This window comes from Ursus maritimus, unplaced genomic scaffold, assembly GCF_017311325.1.
Source record: "Ursus maritimus isolate PB19 unplaced genomic scaffold, ASM1731132v1 scaffold_17, whole genome shotgun sequence".
Lineage (NCBI taxonomy): Eukaryota > Metazoa > Chordata > Mammalia > Carnivora > Ursidae > Ursus > Ursus maritimus.
The window spans coordinates 25,768,655-25,783,086 of NW_024424119.1; the positions used below are offsets into that span (position 1 = coordinate 25,768,655).

At 43.8% G+C, this 14,432-nt stretch overlaps 1 protein-coding gene across 1 annotated transcript in view; it reads right to left on the reverse strand.

Moving 5' to 3' along the window:
• RNF38 (ring finger protein 38) overlaps positions 1-13,661 on the reverse strand; it is a 130,285-nt gene extending 116,624 nt beyond the window's left edge. The window contains exon 1 of the mRNA XM_040631608.1: positions 13,638-13,661. The gene's annotated coding sequence lies outside the window, so the exon portion shown is untranslated. The remainder of the gene's footprint in view (positions 1-13,637) is intronic.
• Positions 13,662-14,432: the final 771 nt, after the last annotated feature.

Here is a 14,432-nt window from a genome sequence, read left to right on the forward strand (position 1 = left end):
CTCTTTCCCTGGGGCAGAGAGCCAGGTGGAACAGGGTGGAGGACAGATCTGGAGAAGTAAATGGGAGGCTATCCGGCCCAGTTTTCTTAACCCTTTTTATAAAATTAATTACATAAATAGAAGGACAATCTCTTTAGTAAAAATTAAAACCTTACAAAGAAAGCTAAATCCCACCCTCCATAATGCTGGATCCTTCCCCAGAAGTAATCATCTTTATAACCATCCATTTGGTGGGGTCTACTGTGGATGTTTTCTAGACAGAGATATATATTCACCACAATAAAACACAGATTTGTTTAATAAGGTGTTAATTGCCTAACACAGTGTTTTTTTTTAAGTTTTATTTACATTCCAGTTAGTTAACATACAGTGTAATATTTGTTTCAGGTGTACAATATAGTGGTTCGACACTTCCTAGAACACCAGGTGGCGGTGATCACAAGCGCCCTCCTTCATTCTCATCACCTATTTCACCATGAACAGTATTAATTATTACTTTCAGCAAACTTCCTCACCATTTTCAGTTACAAAATAATGCTCAAGAAGCCAAGACAGATGGTTTGATTCTCCTCAATATTATTTATATTCTACCTCAGGGGATCTCAAACTATACTCCCCGCGGCTGCATTAGCATCACCTAGGAATTTGTTTAAAATGCAAAATATCACGGGGCGCCTGGGTGGCACAGCAGTTGAGCGTCTGCCTTCGGCTCAGGGCGTGATCCCGGCGTTCTGGGATCGAGTCCCACATCAGGCTCCTCCCTATGAGCCTGCTTCTTCCTCTCCCACTCCCCCTGCTTGTGTTCCCTCTCTCACTGGCTGTCTCTTATCTCTGTCAAATAAATAAATAAATAAATCTTTTTAAAAAATAAATAAATAATAAAAAATAAAATAAAATGCAAAATATCAGGCCCCACCCTAATGAGGTGAATCAAAAGCTCAGGAAGGTGGGGCCACGTAGTCTTCCTTTCAACCAGCCCTTCAGATGCCTATCATCCAGGCTCAAGTTTGAGAGCCACTCCTCCACCTCCTGGCTGCTCCACTATCATCTGTGCCCTTGCTAACTATTTGCATTTTAACAAGATTCCCAGGTGATGCATAGAGCGTAAGAGGTGCTGGCCTACCTCAGAGCCATCAACCTAATTCCAATCCATATTACACACACCATCCACACACAGAGCATCTATGAATGGTTCTGGGGATGGGAAGGGGGGAGGCCAGCAGAAAGAGCAATGGTTTCTCATCTCTTTGCATCTGACCTATCACTCCGGTGGGACAAACATGAGCTGTGCATGCCCAGTTAGGCAGAGCATGTTAGCATAGTCAACTTTTGTGTGTGACAGACAGCACGTAACTACCATTAAACCACCCTGGAAATGCAAGGCTCTGAAGTGTCAATTTTAAGTCAATTGTAAGTTCTCATTTTTCTTTTAAAGTAAGTGAATTTCAATTTTAACCCTAGGCATAATAAAATTACGTAAGACTGGCTAACCTTTGTACTGCTAACATTGTAGTGACGTCTATCGTTTTAAAAACAAACTCCAGTGATCCATCTTTTCTGTTCTATGAAGGCTACCTTTATCAACATCTCTAAGTCTACTTATCATCCACTTCCGTGCCACAGCCTCCACTTCCATACAGCTTGTGGGGAGGGGAAAGTATTCCCAGAATTTCACCTTTAACTTCCTGCTCTCTCTCGCTCTCAAAGGCACAGAAATCTTTCTTTTTTCTTTCTCTCGTCCCTTTTCTCCTTTTCCCTTTCTTCCTTTTTTTTTTTTTAAAGAAATTTCCTTTCATGGGGCGCCTGGGTGGCTCAGTCATTAAGCATATGCCTTCGGCTCAGGCCATGATCTCAGGGTCCTGGGACCAAGCCCCTCATTGGGCTCCCTGCTCGGCAGGCGGCCTGCTTCTCCCTCTCCCACTTCCCCTGCTTGTGTTCCTTCTCTGTCTCTTTCTCTGTCAAATAAATAAATAAAATCTTTAAAAAAAATTTTTTTTTCTTACAGAACCTGCACTTTAAGGCCCCTGCCTCAGCCTCTCCCTTTGCTCTTTCTCTCGTTTTCCTCCAGTGAGACTAAGGTCTGTCCCGAGTCAACTGCAAACATGTTGACTTAATCAGGAAATCTGCCAGGGGTACTACATACACATTTGTGCTTGAGAATCACAGTCTCACTGCTCAATCCAGCCTGACTCAGTCTAATACAACGATCTGCCTTTTTTTTTTAAAGACACTTCCAGTTTCACTTCTAGCTCCTACCAGGTTTACGCCCTGCCCTACTGCAACACAGCCCCCTCTCTGAGCTCCCCTGACCCAGGAAGTAGCACAGGCAATTCTGTGGGGCCCATATCCAGTTTGACTTGCCTCTCCCTCCTTAAAAGCAATCTTGGAATCAAAATTTCAAAAGCCCCTTTTCTTTCTTTTTAAGATTTCATTTATTTATTTGAGAAAGACAGCCAGAGAGTGAGCACAAGCAGGGGGAGCAGCAGAGGGAAAGGAAGAAGCAGGATCCAAGCTGAGCAAGTAGCCCAAGGCAGCACTGGATCCCAGGACCCCGGGACCATGACCTGACCAAAGGCAGACGCTTAGCTGACTGAGCCACCCAGGCGTCCCTTGGAAGCCCCTTTTCAATTTGGTGACTTTTCTTCCATAGAAACAAAGTTTTAATCAAACCTTAAAATAAATTTAGGCCCTGGGGTTTTAACTACATAGCACCAGGAAAAATAGTACAACTATTCTATCAAACAACTGTACTTAAAAAGGAAACATATTTACATCTCCAATGTACTAGAGAAAGATTTTGGTATAGCAAAACTGGTTTGATTTCTATCTCCACCCCACAAAACTGTTAATGTTAAATTAAAATCACTTAGGTCAGCTGAAACAGAGTTCATGTTTTAGAAGATTTTGTTCTACCAAAAGTTAGATTCAAAGTATGTACAGACTCTAACATTCTACAGTCAAATTCTGACTTTTGTTTTGACCTTAACATAGAAATTAATAACGTCATGAGATGCAAGCAAACTCGTTTTAGGAAGGCAGATCTTTTGACTTGCTGCCTTTGTTGGTTTTTTGGTTTTGTTTTTTGGTTTTGTAGCACACAACGGTAGCTTTTATTTAAAGCTCAAAAATATCATAGAATAGAAATAATTTCTGTTTTCAACAATACATGCACAATTTTAAAAAAAGAAACACTGGATAATTAGATCACACGAGTTCATGACTCATTTTTGACATAGAGCAAACACAGTCAACAATAATGTCTTCCATTAGAGCCCCCAAACATAACTCTTGATTTGTTCTGAAGCTAAGGGTCTTAAAGAAACCCAAACAGGTAAATGAGTGGAAATTCCTCAGTTACCTGGATTAACCAGTCTTTATCCTGTCTGAATAGAAAGAGTATCTTCCTCTGATGAATTTAATTCCATATCGCTTAGTAATTTGAAAAGCAAAGAATTCCTTCTTTCTTTCTAGGTATCCAAAAGTGAAGTAGGAGAAAAAGACTACTGGCAGTGCTCCGCTCAAAAACAGGCCATGTTCCAAAAGTCTGTTAAGTACTGTACCTGGTTTTGACCTTAGAATCTCATTTTCCCACAGCACATTTTCTAAATTGATGGCCCACCAACGCCTATTAAGCCTACAGTATAAATGAAAATAATATTAGAAACATTATCTATAGCTGCTTATAACAAAATTTACTCAATCTCAGATTCCAACTCTAGGCCACCTAAAGACAGAGAATTTTTAACAAGCATTCCAACCAAGTCTGAAGTAGTTCATTTGGTAACCACAATGCCACATTATCTTCTTCAAATAATCTACTGTCTCAGACAGCATCAACCCAACACATTAGCATCTCCAATTAATACCTGAAATGTTCATATTCTATGCTACTGAACAGATAAGTTTATGCTTTAGTTTGTGACAAATCAATTTATTATGGAAATTAAGAAGCCTAAAAAGAAAAAAAAAAAAGGCTAAAAAGAAGTCTAACATCCATTCTTCCGATGATATTTGGGGGGAAAGTAGCCATATCCACAAAAAGGTGGGATTCAGAAGTTCATCTGAGTAGGGCCAAAATTTTCCTTGAGAGATTTTTTTATCCGCTTATGTGCTCAAACAAGCACTCAGTTAAGACCCTAATGTTCAGGATCACAGAACATGGGAGACTTTCCAAGAAGCAATTTAAATATGCCTAATATGAACCCACCCATCCCAAAGCAGGTACTCCTACACCTTATATAAAAAAGTAATGAATGACTTTTTTAAAAAAATTAAATAATCCTAATGCAATAATTCAAAACTTAAGAAAAAGAGAGTGTATTTCTCAGGAACAAAGGTAAAACTAAAGATTGCAAATTCCTTTCAGTGGCTAAAGCAGTGATCACCTTAGCTTACATTCAACCTCTTGTTACCAAAACTAACTGCTAAGTTTGCTTAAAAAAAAAAAAAAAATTAGATGCAGTAAAGCATGATGGCTAAAAATACAGACTCTGAAACTAGACAGCTTGAGTTCATATCCCAGATAACACTCTTAATAGCTGCATCATCTCTAGCAAGTTATTTAACCTCTCTGTGTTCCAGTTTCTTCATCTGCACAATAAGGATAATAATAGCATCAACCTTAAAGGACCGTAGCACAAATTAAATTAATTAATCCAGGTAAAGCACTTAGAACAGAGCTTTGCACACAATAAATGACGACTACCACCTAGATATTAAAAAATAAGTAGGATTTGGAAAAAAATGAAGGCATTCCAAGATGAAGAATCAAAGAAACAGGTCAAAAAGTGATACACATATAGACAACAGGGTATCCTATTTCCCTGGAGAATAATATTCATGAGGAAAAATAGTAGAGATTGAAATAATATGTTGGTCTTGAATGCCAGATGAAAAAATATTTCTTTTACTTAAGAGGCAACCACGTAAATGTTTGGTCTGGTTAGATCTGTGCTCTAGCAACATTACTTATCACGGTTATATATCACTACTATTAATGCTATTTTGATGTTCTCTCCCCTTTTATTAAGGGTTAGCATACCCAAAAAAGCACTTGTTCTGCTAACATACTGTCAGAATCTATCACTGAACTGTTGTCCATCTGAATTGTATCTGAAATCCTCACTGTGCCTGGTACACAGCTGGCATTCAATAAATGTTTTATTATTACTTTTAGTGGCCACCAGAAAGCAGTGAAGTAAGCAGTCAGAGGTTACTGCCCAAAGGAAATACATATTATAAACGAAGCGTATGAAGTAGCCAAATAACAGTGTATAATTTAGCTAAAATAAAGTCTCTGCTGGGCAGTATACTTGCCTTAAACACTGGGAGTGGAAAGGGAGAGCTCAACCTTACTTTTCATTGATAGCAGATAAAATGGATCCTTGTGTATTTTCAAATCTCATAAAATTTAGCTGTCAAATTGGTTTATAAGGATTATATGGGCAATATCTTTGTAACAGACTACCCAGCAGTCTTATGTAAAGATTAATTTAAGGTAGATTTCTTCAAGCTATCTGCACCCCCACGTTCCTTGCAGCATTATTCACGACAGCTAAGACAGGGACCTAAGTGTCCAACAAATGAATGGATGATGGAACATTTGGTATATACGTACAATAAAATATTATTCAGCCATTAGAAAGAAGGAAATCCTGCCATTTGCAACAACATGGATGAACCTGGAGGACATAATGTTCAATGAAATAAGCCAGAGAAAGACAAATACAGTATTATCTTACTTACATGCAGAATCTAAGAAAAAAAAATTTTTTTTATTGTTTTTAACTTAAAAAGTCAAACTCATAGAAACAGAGAGCAGAATGGTGGTTACCAGGGTTTGGGAAGTAGGGAAAACGGGGAGATGTCTATCAAAGGCACAAGCCTTCAATTACAAGTTCTGAGAATCTAATGTACAACATGGTATGACTATAGTTAATAATACTGTATTATATTCTTGAAATTTACTAAGAGATCTGAAACATTCTCACAAAAAAAAAAAAAAGGTTAACTACATGAGGTGATGGATGTATTAATAAACCTGACTGTGGTAATCACTTCAAAATGTATTCATATATCAAATCATCACATTGCACACTTCCGTCAATTAAAAAAAAGGAGATTTCCTCCAACAGGACAAAAATCACGCTAGACAGTAAAAATAAAGGTCCAACTCTTGACCTGACTCCAATAAGTAATTAGATGAAGGACCAGCTTACAATATCTATAGGTTTCCATACAGAACACACACTCTCCCTGGCTGCTTCACTCACCACAAACGTCCATGCTAATCATGACAACAAAAAGGATCTTTTCCCCTCACCTTGCATAAAAGACAACTTGAGTCCACTATGCTAAAGTCTAAAGATAACCTCTGTAGTCAACTGTTCAGTAGACTTCTAAAAAAAAAAAAAAAAAAAGAGTCTGTTTAAGACATTAATCAGAGTAATATACTAATAGTTAACATAGTAAGAAAGAAGTTTTCACTAAGAGATTACCAATAGAGCTTGGAAGCACATCATGACATAGGATGGTTGATATAAAAGTCTTATATTAAGTACATAACCCCACGCTGATTTTCTTCTTGTAGTGGTAGGAGAAAATTAGCTTCCCAAAAATGTCAGTCATGGCTTACTTTTAGAAATAAACAAAAAAAGCTGGATTAGTAAGAGCACCCCCTGGATAGTAAGTAAGATATGTATTTGGCTTTCTTGGGCAATCAATCATTCTGGCAACATAAACATAAAGCAAAGCAGACTGAGATTTCTACATACCTTCTTCTAAAGTAATTTCCAGTTACAATTTTAGACTAAAACAAAAAAAAACCTAAAAAAAAAAGGTCAGGCTGTCTTAATCTTTTTAAAGTTTCAAGTATCTTGCAAGTATTAGAATTTAAAAATCTGAAATGTATTCAATTAAACACATTTCCACCAGCATTACCAACAACGCTCCATTATCCATGTTGGTACCGTCTCCAGATGATTTTTAATCCCCGCCTGACTTCTCCCTACCAACAAGAACTTGGATACCATCTTTACCCTGCCTGCCCCCATTACTTGGTTGTGCTTGGGGAATTATAATTACAGTGATCCCGCCTTTAGAACATCCTCAGAGCACAAAGCCTCTTTGTATGATTGGGGATGAGGGGGGCGCCTTCCAGGCTCCACAGCAAAGGGTGGGTGGTGGCAACACAGGCAGCAGAGAAGAAAGAGGAGCTGGAGCCGCTATGATGGCCCTCAAGTCTGGCTCAATACTGTTCAAGGGGTTTTACTTAAGGGTGCCCAGTCAAAAGGTTCCGTAAAGCCTCTGCACCTTCACACGTGGGGAGATCACCTGACAGATGCGTAGACCACCACCAAGGCCAAAAGACCAGGGAGAAGAAGGAAGCACAGGCCAAAGCGCAGTCTTCTGGGCAGTTCTCAGCACCTCAGGTAATGAAGTCTCCGACAAGGAAGGCCCCCACCCCCATGTACTGGGTTAGTACTGGGATTACGGCACCCAGTAGGTGCTCAAATACGTACTCAGGCAGCAACAAAAATCAATGTAGGAAGACAAATGTAGTAAAACCATTTTTAAATAAGACAGCCTAAATGCCAAACGAAAAATACTTTTGTTAATTATGAGAGTCTCCACTCCTTTTTTTTTTTTTTTAAGATTTTATTTATTTATTTGACAGAGAGACAGCCAGCGAGAGAGGGAACACAAGCAGGGGGAGTGGGAGAGGAAGAAGCAGGCTCATAGTGGAGGAGCCTGATGTGGGGCTCGATCCCATAACGCCGGGATCACGCCCTGAGCCGAAGGCAGACGCTTAACCACTGTGCCACCCAGGCGCGCCGAGAGTCTCCACTCCTATTTACAAAAGCAATTACAAAATGGATACTTGTTTTTACTTTTAGCCTAGCCTCCCACCTCAGCCTAGCCTTCAAAACTGCTCACTTTCCAGCTCCATGACAATAGAACAGGTTTCAACTGCCGATCAGTAAGCACCATCTTCAGACACCGAAATCAAGGTGCTGAAGTAGAACGGATACAGTCAGGTAACTCTCAACTCAAAGAACATCCCAAAAGCGCTATGAAATGTCCTACTATTTAATTGCTTGCTATTCTCTTTTCCATGCATGTATTTCTTCCTCTTACCACTTCTTGCCTCTGCTTTTTCTTTCAACAGGGTCAAATTACTGTATTTATCAAAACTCACAATCTCTCCCTTATTTCTACACATACTTTATCACAAAAGCAGACAATACAGTGATAGCTCTGCGTATCAAGACTGCAGGGAACTACTGAAAAACTCCAGTATAATCCCATCATTCTCCTCCTCCACCTGCCCAACATCACTCCAGTTAACTGTTTAAAGCAGTCCCTAAACATAGCACCAATATTCATTTAAACAGAACTGGAAAGAAAACAAACGGCTTTGGGTAAGGCCCATAGGTGAGAACTGTTTATTTTCCTCGTGTGGGCAAAAGACTATTTTTGTTAAACATTTTTCGTTTTAAAAACATTTTTTTACTCCTTCAAGACAGCAGCAAAAGCACAATGGAACTCTGCAACCGTCACCCTCGATCATGTTTAAAAATAATAATAAAAAAGACAACAGAAACCACTTCAAATGTACCTCTCCCTTGAGCCAGCAGAACAGCACTCTTCCATGACAACTGTTCTAAAAAACACACTGCCATTATTTGCAAAAGCAGCAGGAAGTCCAGTCTTGTCCTTGGTTCAGCACTACCCCCTCCTCTCTCTTCAAGAAAAAATAAAACAGCAGGAAGCGTAAACAACCACTTAATGAAAAATACAAATGGGTAAATATTTTCAAAATTGGCTAAAAAGCCTCAGGTCTTAAGAAATTCAGGAACGCTAGTGTAGAGGAGTAGGGAGACAAATCGTTGTATTTTCCCCTCAAAGTGAGCACTGCAAGAATGCAAGAGCCAATGTGGTACATAGCTACTTTCTCTTCTTCAATTACCAGACGCTTTTGTCTTTTTAATATTTCTCTCATTTTGTCTTTTCGTAAATAATGGTATTTTCAAAATTGTGCATATTTCTCCAGCTCCATAACAAATTTTACAATTTTAAGCTGAAATCTTGGTTCAACTGAGCATGGTGATGAAAAGCCAAGGGTACTGCTTGTGTTCCCTCTCTCCCGGGCTGTCTCTCTGTCAAATAAATAAATAAAATATAAAGAAAGAAACAAAGAAAGCAAGCAAGCCAGCCAGCCAGCCAGCCAGCCAGCCAGCCAGGGGTAGGTTCCTTCCATTGAAAAGTTCACATGTAGAAAATTCTCCTAAGTCAAGGCCCAAAACTGACCTGCCCTCTTCACAGAGTCCATAACTATGGATGGCACAGTTAGTTACACATGGACCAACAAAGCTGCCATGGAGCCTTCCAAAGTTCCAAGGCCATGCTAGTTCATGAGGTACCTCTGTGAGAATTAGAAAAGGGTGTCCCCTCCCTGAGTTCCACACGAAACACATTTTTTTTAAGACTTATTTATTCATTTGAGAGACAGGGAGGAAAGGAGAGCGAGCGCACGGCAAGAAGGGGCAGAGGGAGAGGGAAAGAGAATCCTAAGCAGACTCCACACAGCGTGGAGACTGACGCAGGGATCGATCTCACAATCCTGAGATCACCACCTGAGCCCAAACCAAGAGTCGGACACTCAACCGACTGAGCCACCCAGGCACCTCTACAAAATGCTCATTTGATAAAACAGAGCACAAATGAATTTCCACTTCCAGTCACCACCCAAAACAGGTGACCTCATGTTGGGCACAATCTATACAACCTAACACAGCAGCCCTGCAAAAAAGTATACCTGGAGAAACACTGCACTTCCAAAGTAGGGTTCCAGAAAGAAGAACTTTCCCAAAGACAAACAGGCATTTCACAAATTTCATTACCAGAAATTCTCACATTTGTGAATATAAATTCATTCCTAAACATATTAGGACTACAGCAAAAAGGGTCTGGCAGAGAACTAAAACTAGCAAATTTGGGAGAAAAAAAATTCTTCCATCTTGAGGGGGGTAAGCAGTTGTTATCTGAGACCCTCATCTTTGACTGTAGGTTCAAACAGCTGAAAATTAAATGCATGTCATATACTAAAGCACTAAAACAATCACTATCATCTGTAGAAAAAGGCACAATCACATACATTTACTGTTGGGGGGAGGTTTCATTTCTCCAAATTTGCTGGTTTTCCTTTTGTTAGCCCCTTTTTTTGCTCCTATCCTAATTATAAAATTCCATATTGTGACACAAGTGGTTAAAGTTTGTAAAACCTGATAAACAGCCCTGGTGGGCAGTGGGCCCCTCAGCTACCTGCATGAAAATAAGAGGAATAGACAACCACATTATAAAGGGCTTAACACTCAATAGCTTCCAACCCTATCATTCTTTTATGCCCTACAAAAGAGCTAAGTATCACATGGGCCCAAATTAGCCCTAGTCATGCAGGAGCGGCAAGAGAAGGTAGCCTAGGGCAAAGCTGAGATGGAGTACAGCCCAGAGTCAGGAGCCCAAGGCAGTGGCTCTCAAATTTTAGTGGGCATCAGAACCGACTGGGGAGCTTTTTCAGAATCAGATTTCTGGGTCCCTTCCTATATCATGTAAGTCTGAACATCCTGGGCCACTTATATTTTGACAAAGCTCAAACTGCTGACCTAGGTCCACCAGAAAGTTTAGAAAGACTGAGAAATACTCCATGCCTATCAGCAGTTCCAAAATAAAAATCATCCAGCACAATACACCAGGCTTTGCAGGTCAGAAAGGGGTGAGAAAGGATCACTAGGCTACATGCCTGACAGGCTGTGCTGGACAAGAGTCTGCAGCAAGAATTTCATTATTATGAGACAAAAATCCTGCACTCTATAAACAAGAAAATTTTTTGCGTGTGAGAAATATTTCAAACATCTGAAAAACATTTAAAATAAGATATTGAATATCTCTGACCCTACACCCAAAATAAGCAAATCCTAATTTGCAATTATCTGATTCAGATTTCTTAGTAACAGAATATTTGAGGGGCGCCTGGGTGGCATAGTGGTTAAGTGTCTGCCTTCGGCTCAGGGCGTGATCCCGGCGTTACGGGATCGAGCCCCACATCAGGCTCTTCCGCTATGAGCCTGCTTCTTCCTCTCCCACTCCCCCTGCTTGTGTTCCCTCTCTCACTGGCTGTCTCTATTTCTGTCGAATAAATAAATAAAATCTTAAAAAAAAAAAAAAGAATATTTGATATTATTAAAGCCCTCGGTGTCCCCCTGTCCAATCCCATTCCTCCTCTTCTGTTCCCAGAGATAATCTCTACTCTGCATTTGGTGTTAGTTGTTACCATGCATGTTTTTATATTACTACTATATATGGACATAGCCACAAACAATATTATTTTGCATGTTTTCAAATTTTATACAAGTGGAAACATTTTGTAAGAATTCTGTAACTTATTCCCTCACCCCATATTATGTTTGTGAGATTCAATCATTTTAATGCATGTGGCTATAGTTTATTTTTCAGTGTGATAAGACTCAATTGTGTGGGACTATCTAACAATTTATGCATTTCCTTTGGTGGTGGACATTTAAGCTGCAATGAACATGCTTATACTTCTATCATACTTCTTTTCTTGGACACCTGTACTAGGATTTCTTAGAGCCAGAAACGGACATTTCGGGTAAGTAGGTATATTAGCTCTCCAATAAGACATCACTCACTCTCCAAGGGGGTTGTATCCATTTACATTCCCACTAGCAGGAAATAAACGTTGATTTCCCCACAAGCTCACTAACACTTGGTTATCACAGCATTTAAATTTTGCCAATCTGATGGGTGTGAAATGGCACCTCACTGCTATTTCCATTTGCATTTCCCTGATTAAAATCTTTGACCAGTAAATTTTCATGCTTTCATACATATTTGTCAAATAGGCGTTTCTCGGTTTTTTAAGAAACACCTAAACTATCTTGTCTAAATCAGGGCAGTTCTTCCACAGCACCCATCCAACAGCCACCACAGCTGGAAAGCTGAAGTGCAGGAGGGCAGCAAGAAAACAGCTGACTTAAACAAGGAAATCATTTCGGACAAAGGGCCCTAATTAATGCATTTGCTAATTAGTCTTCCCCTTCCCTCTTTTGTCAAGCCTTACTTCCAAGACAATACTGCGGGCCAGCAGCCTTAGAACTGGAGAGAGAATGGGGGTGGGGAATGCAAAGGCTAAAACATTTATATAAAAGTACAACTGTCTTTACGAAGAAAATGAAGTGATTGTTGCAGACCAATACCTATTACTCAACCTTGTAAGATACCATCCACCTCTAACAGACTCCTTTCAAACTCATCACCCTTGGCTCGGTCTTTGAAACATACCAACTTTTCTCAGGACTAGACACTGCCCCCTCCCCTCAGCAACCCTTTCATCTCCCTTCCCCCACAATGACTAAATATCTTCTTTCCCCCCATTCTACAGCTTTTCCAGCGCTACAGGGCCCTCTTCATTGCGCTCTCTCTCTCTCTCTCCAGAACTCCCAAGTGCTCCCCTCCTTCCCTTTCCAAGATGCATCCACAGTCAAAAGCACCCACTCAAGCACCCACCCCAAAGAAAAATGGGAGTCCCATACAGTATATGGCCCTGCCTAACATGCCGGGCAGGCGGGTGACTTGTCCCAGTCCTCCCCGCTTCCTTCCCCCTTCACGCCTGGGGATAGCTATTCTCTAGTTCTCCATGGGTGACAGATGCAGACCACCTGGGAAAAAACTCATTCGGCCTTCTACAGCAGAAATGTTTTTACTAGGGCCTTATACGCACTTCTGTTTGGGGAACGAACGAAACTTGGACCATTTTATGAAAACAGACACCTTAGGGGTGTCTCCACAAAAGCGGGAAGGCCTCCCTCCTATTAATTTCAGCTGGACTAGTTTAGTCCGGGCAGTGGTGGGCAAGGCGGCCTGGCAGAGACCAAATGGTCCCCACGATGAGAAGTTTCCGAACGAAGCCCTGCCCCATTCACTCAAGAAAGCCCTCTCCCACAGAGTACACCCCCCACATGACTCTCTCCCCGAGGCTCCCCAAATCGGCTCCCCAGGGTACCACCAAGTCCCCAAAGAGGCCCCTGCTCCTCCGTCCCACCCCGCAAGAGATCCTATTTCCTAAACCTACCTAAAAAGCGTTGGGTGGGCGTGTCTGAGAGCAGGGCCTAGCGCCCCCTCCTCCGAATCAATGTCTCTCGGGTCTCGGGGGCTAGCGGCTCTTCCTCCTCCCAGCCCCCTACTCTGGGCCCGCGGCGGCCCAGGGTGTCCCTGGGTCCCAGCCAAGCTACGACTCTCACCGGCTACGTGACCTTGGGCAAGTCACTTCCCCCTGTACGCCTCGGTTTCCTCCTCCGCGGAGCGGAGACCTAGAGAGGTCCTGCCCTGCCCACCCTAGGGGAGGGGGCTAGCCACCGGGTGGGAAAACGCTTTGTGAGCCTCTCGGCGCGACGGGGACGCAGGGCTCACAGGGGCTCCAGGGCCGGACAAAGCTGACCCGGACAACGCTCCACCCCCTCCGCGGGGCCGGCCGGCTGGACCGTACGCCTTTGGGCCCCCCACCCCCGAAACCAACCCACGCCCCTCCCCACCCGGCCCGTTCCCGGACCCCGTACCTGCTCCCGGCGCTCGGCCGCAGGCGCCGCCACCCTGGGCGCCCGCCCGGAGAGGCCCGTGGCCCGAAGGGCTGAGGCGGCCGGCAGCGGCAGGCTCGGGCCGGGGCGGCGGCGGTGGGGGGCGCGGGCGGCGCAGGGGCCCGAGCTCGGCGGCGCCCGGCCTGGGAGACGACGACTGAGGCTGGAAGTGCGCGGCGGCCGCAGCTGCTGAGGCGGCGGCGGCGGCGACCGCGGCGGCGGCGCTTCCGCTCATGGCGGGGCCGCGGACAGCGGCTCCGACTGCGACTTGACTCCGGCGGGCGGGCGCTGGCTGGGCCCCGGCCGGCGGCAGCGGTGGCTGTGGCGGCGACGGAGGCGGCTCCCGGAGGGGGAGGAGGCGGAGCCGGGAAGCAGCGGCGGCGGCGGCGGCGGCGGAGGGGGCGGGACGCGGAGGGGGCGGAGACGCTGCGCCGCTGCCGCCAATGGGCGGCCGGCTTTTCAGCCGCGACTCCCGGCAGGGCAGGCAGCGCCGTAGGGCATACTCTGCCGCGGCCGCTCGCGGAGGCGGGGAGACTAAGGGCCGCCCGAGGGAGAGCCCAGCTCCGGGGGCGGCCCCGCCCCCGGTCCGCCTCCCGGGCACAGACTTGGGCCTCCCGGGCCGGGCCTCGCGCCACCCAGGCCCGGCTGCGCCTGGGGCTCAGCTGCACGGCTGCCTCCGGCGCCAGTGTTTGCGCCCGCGAGTTTGCCAGGGGCTCGGCCGGTTAGCTGCGGCTCTCCGGCTCGCCCGCCCGCCGGCCTCCCAGTGCACGGCTGGTG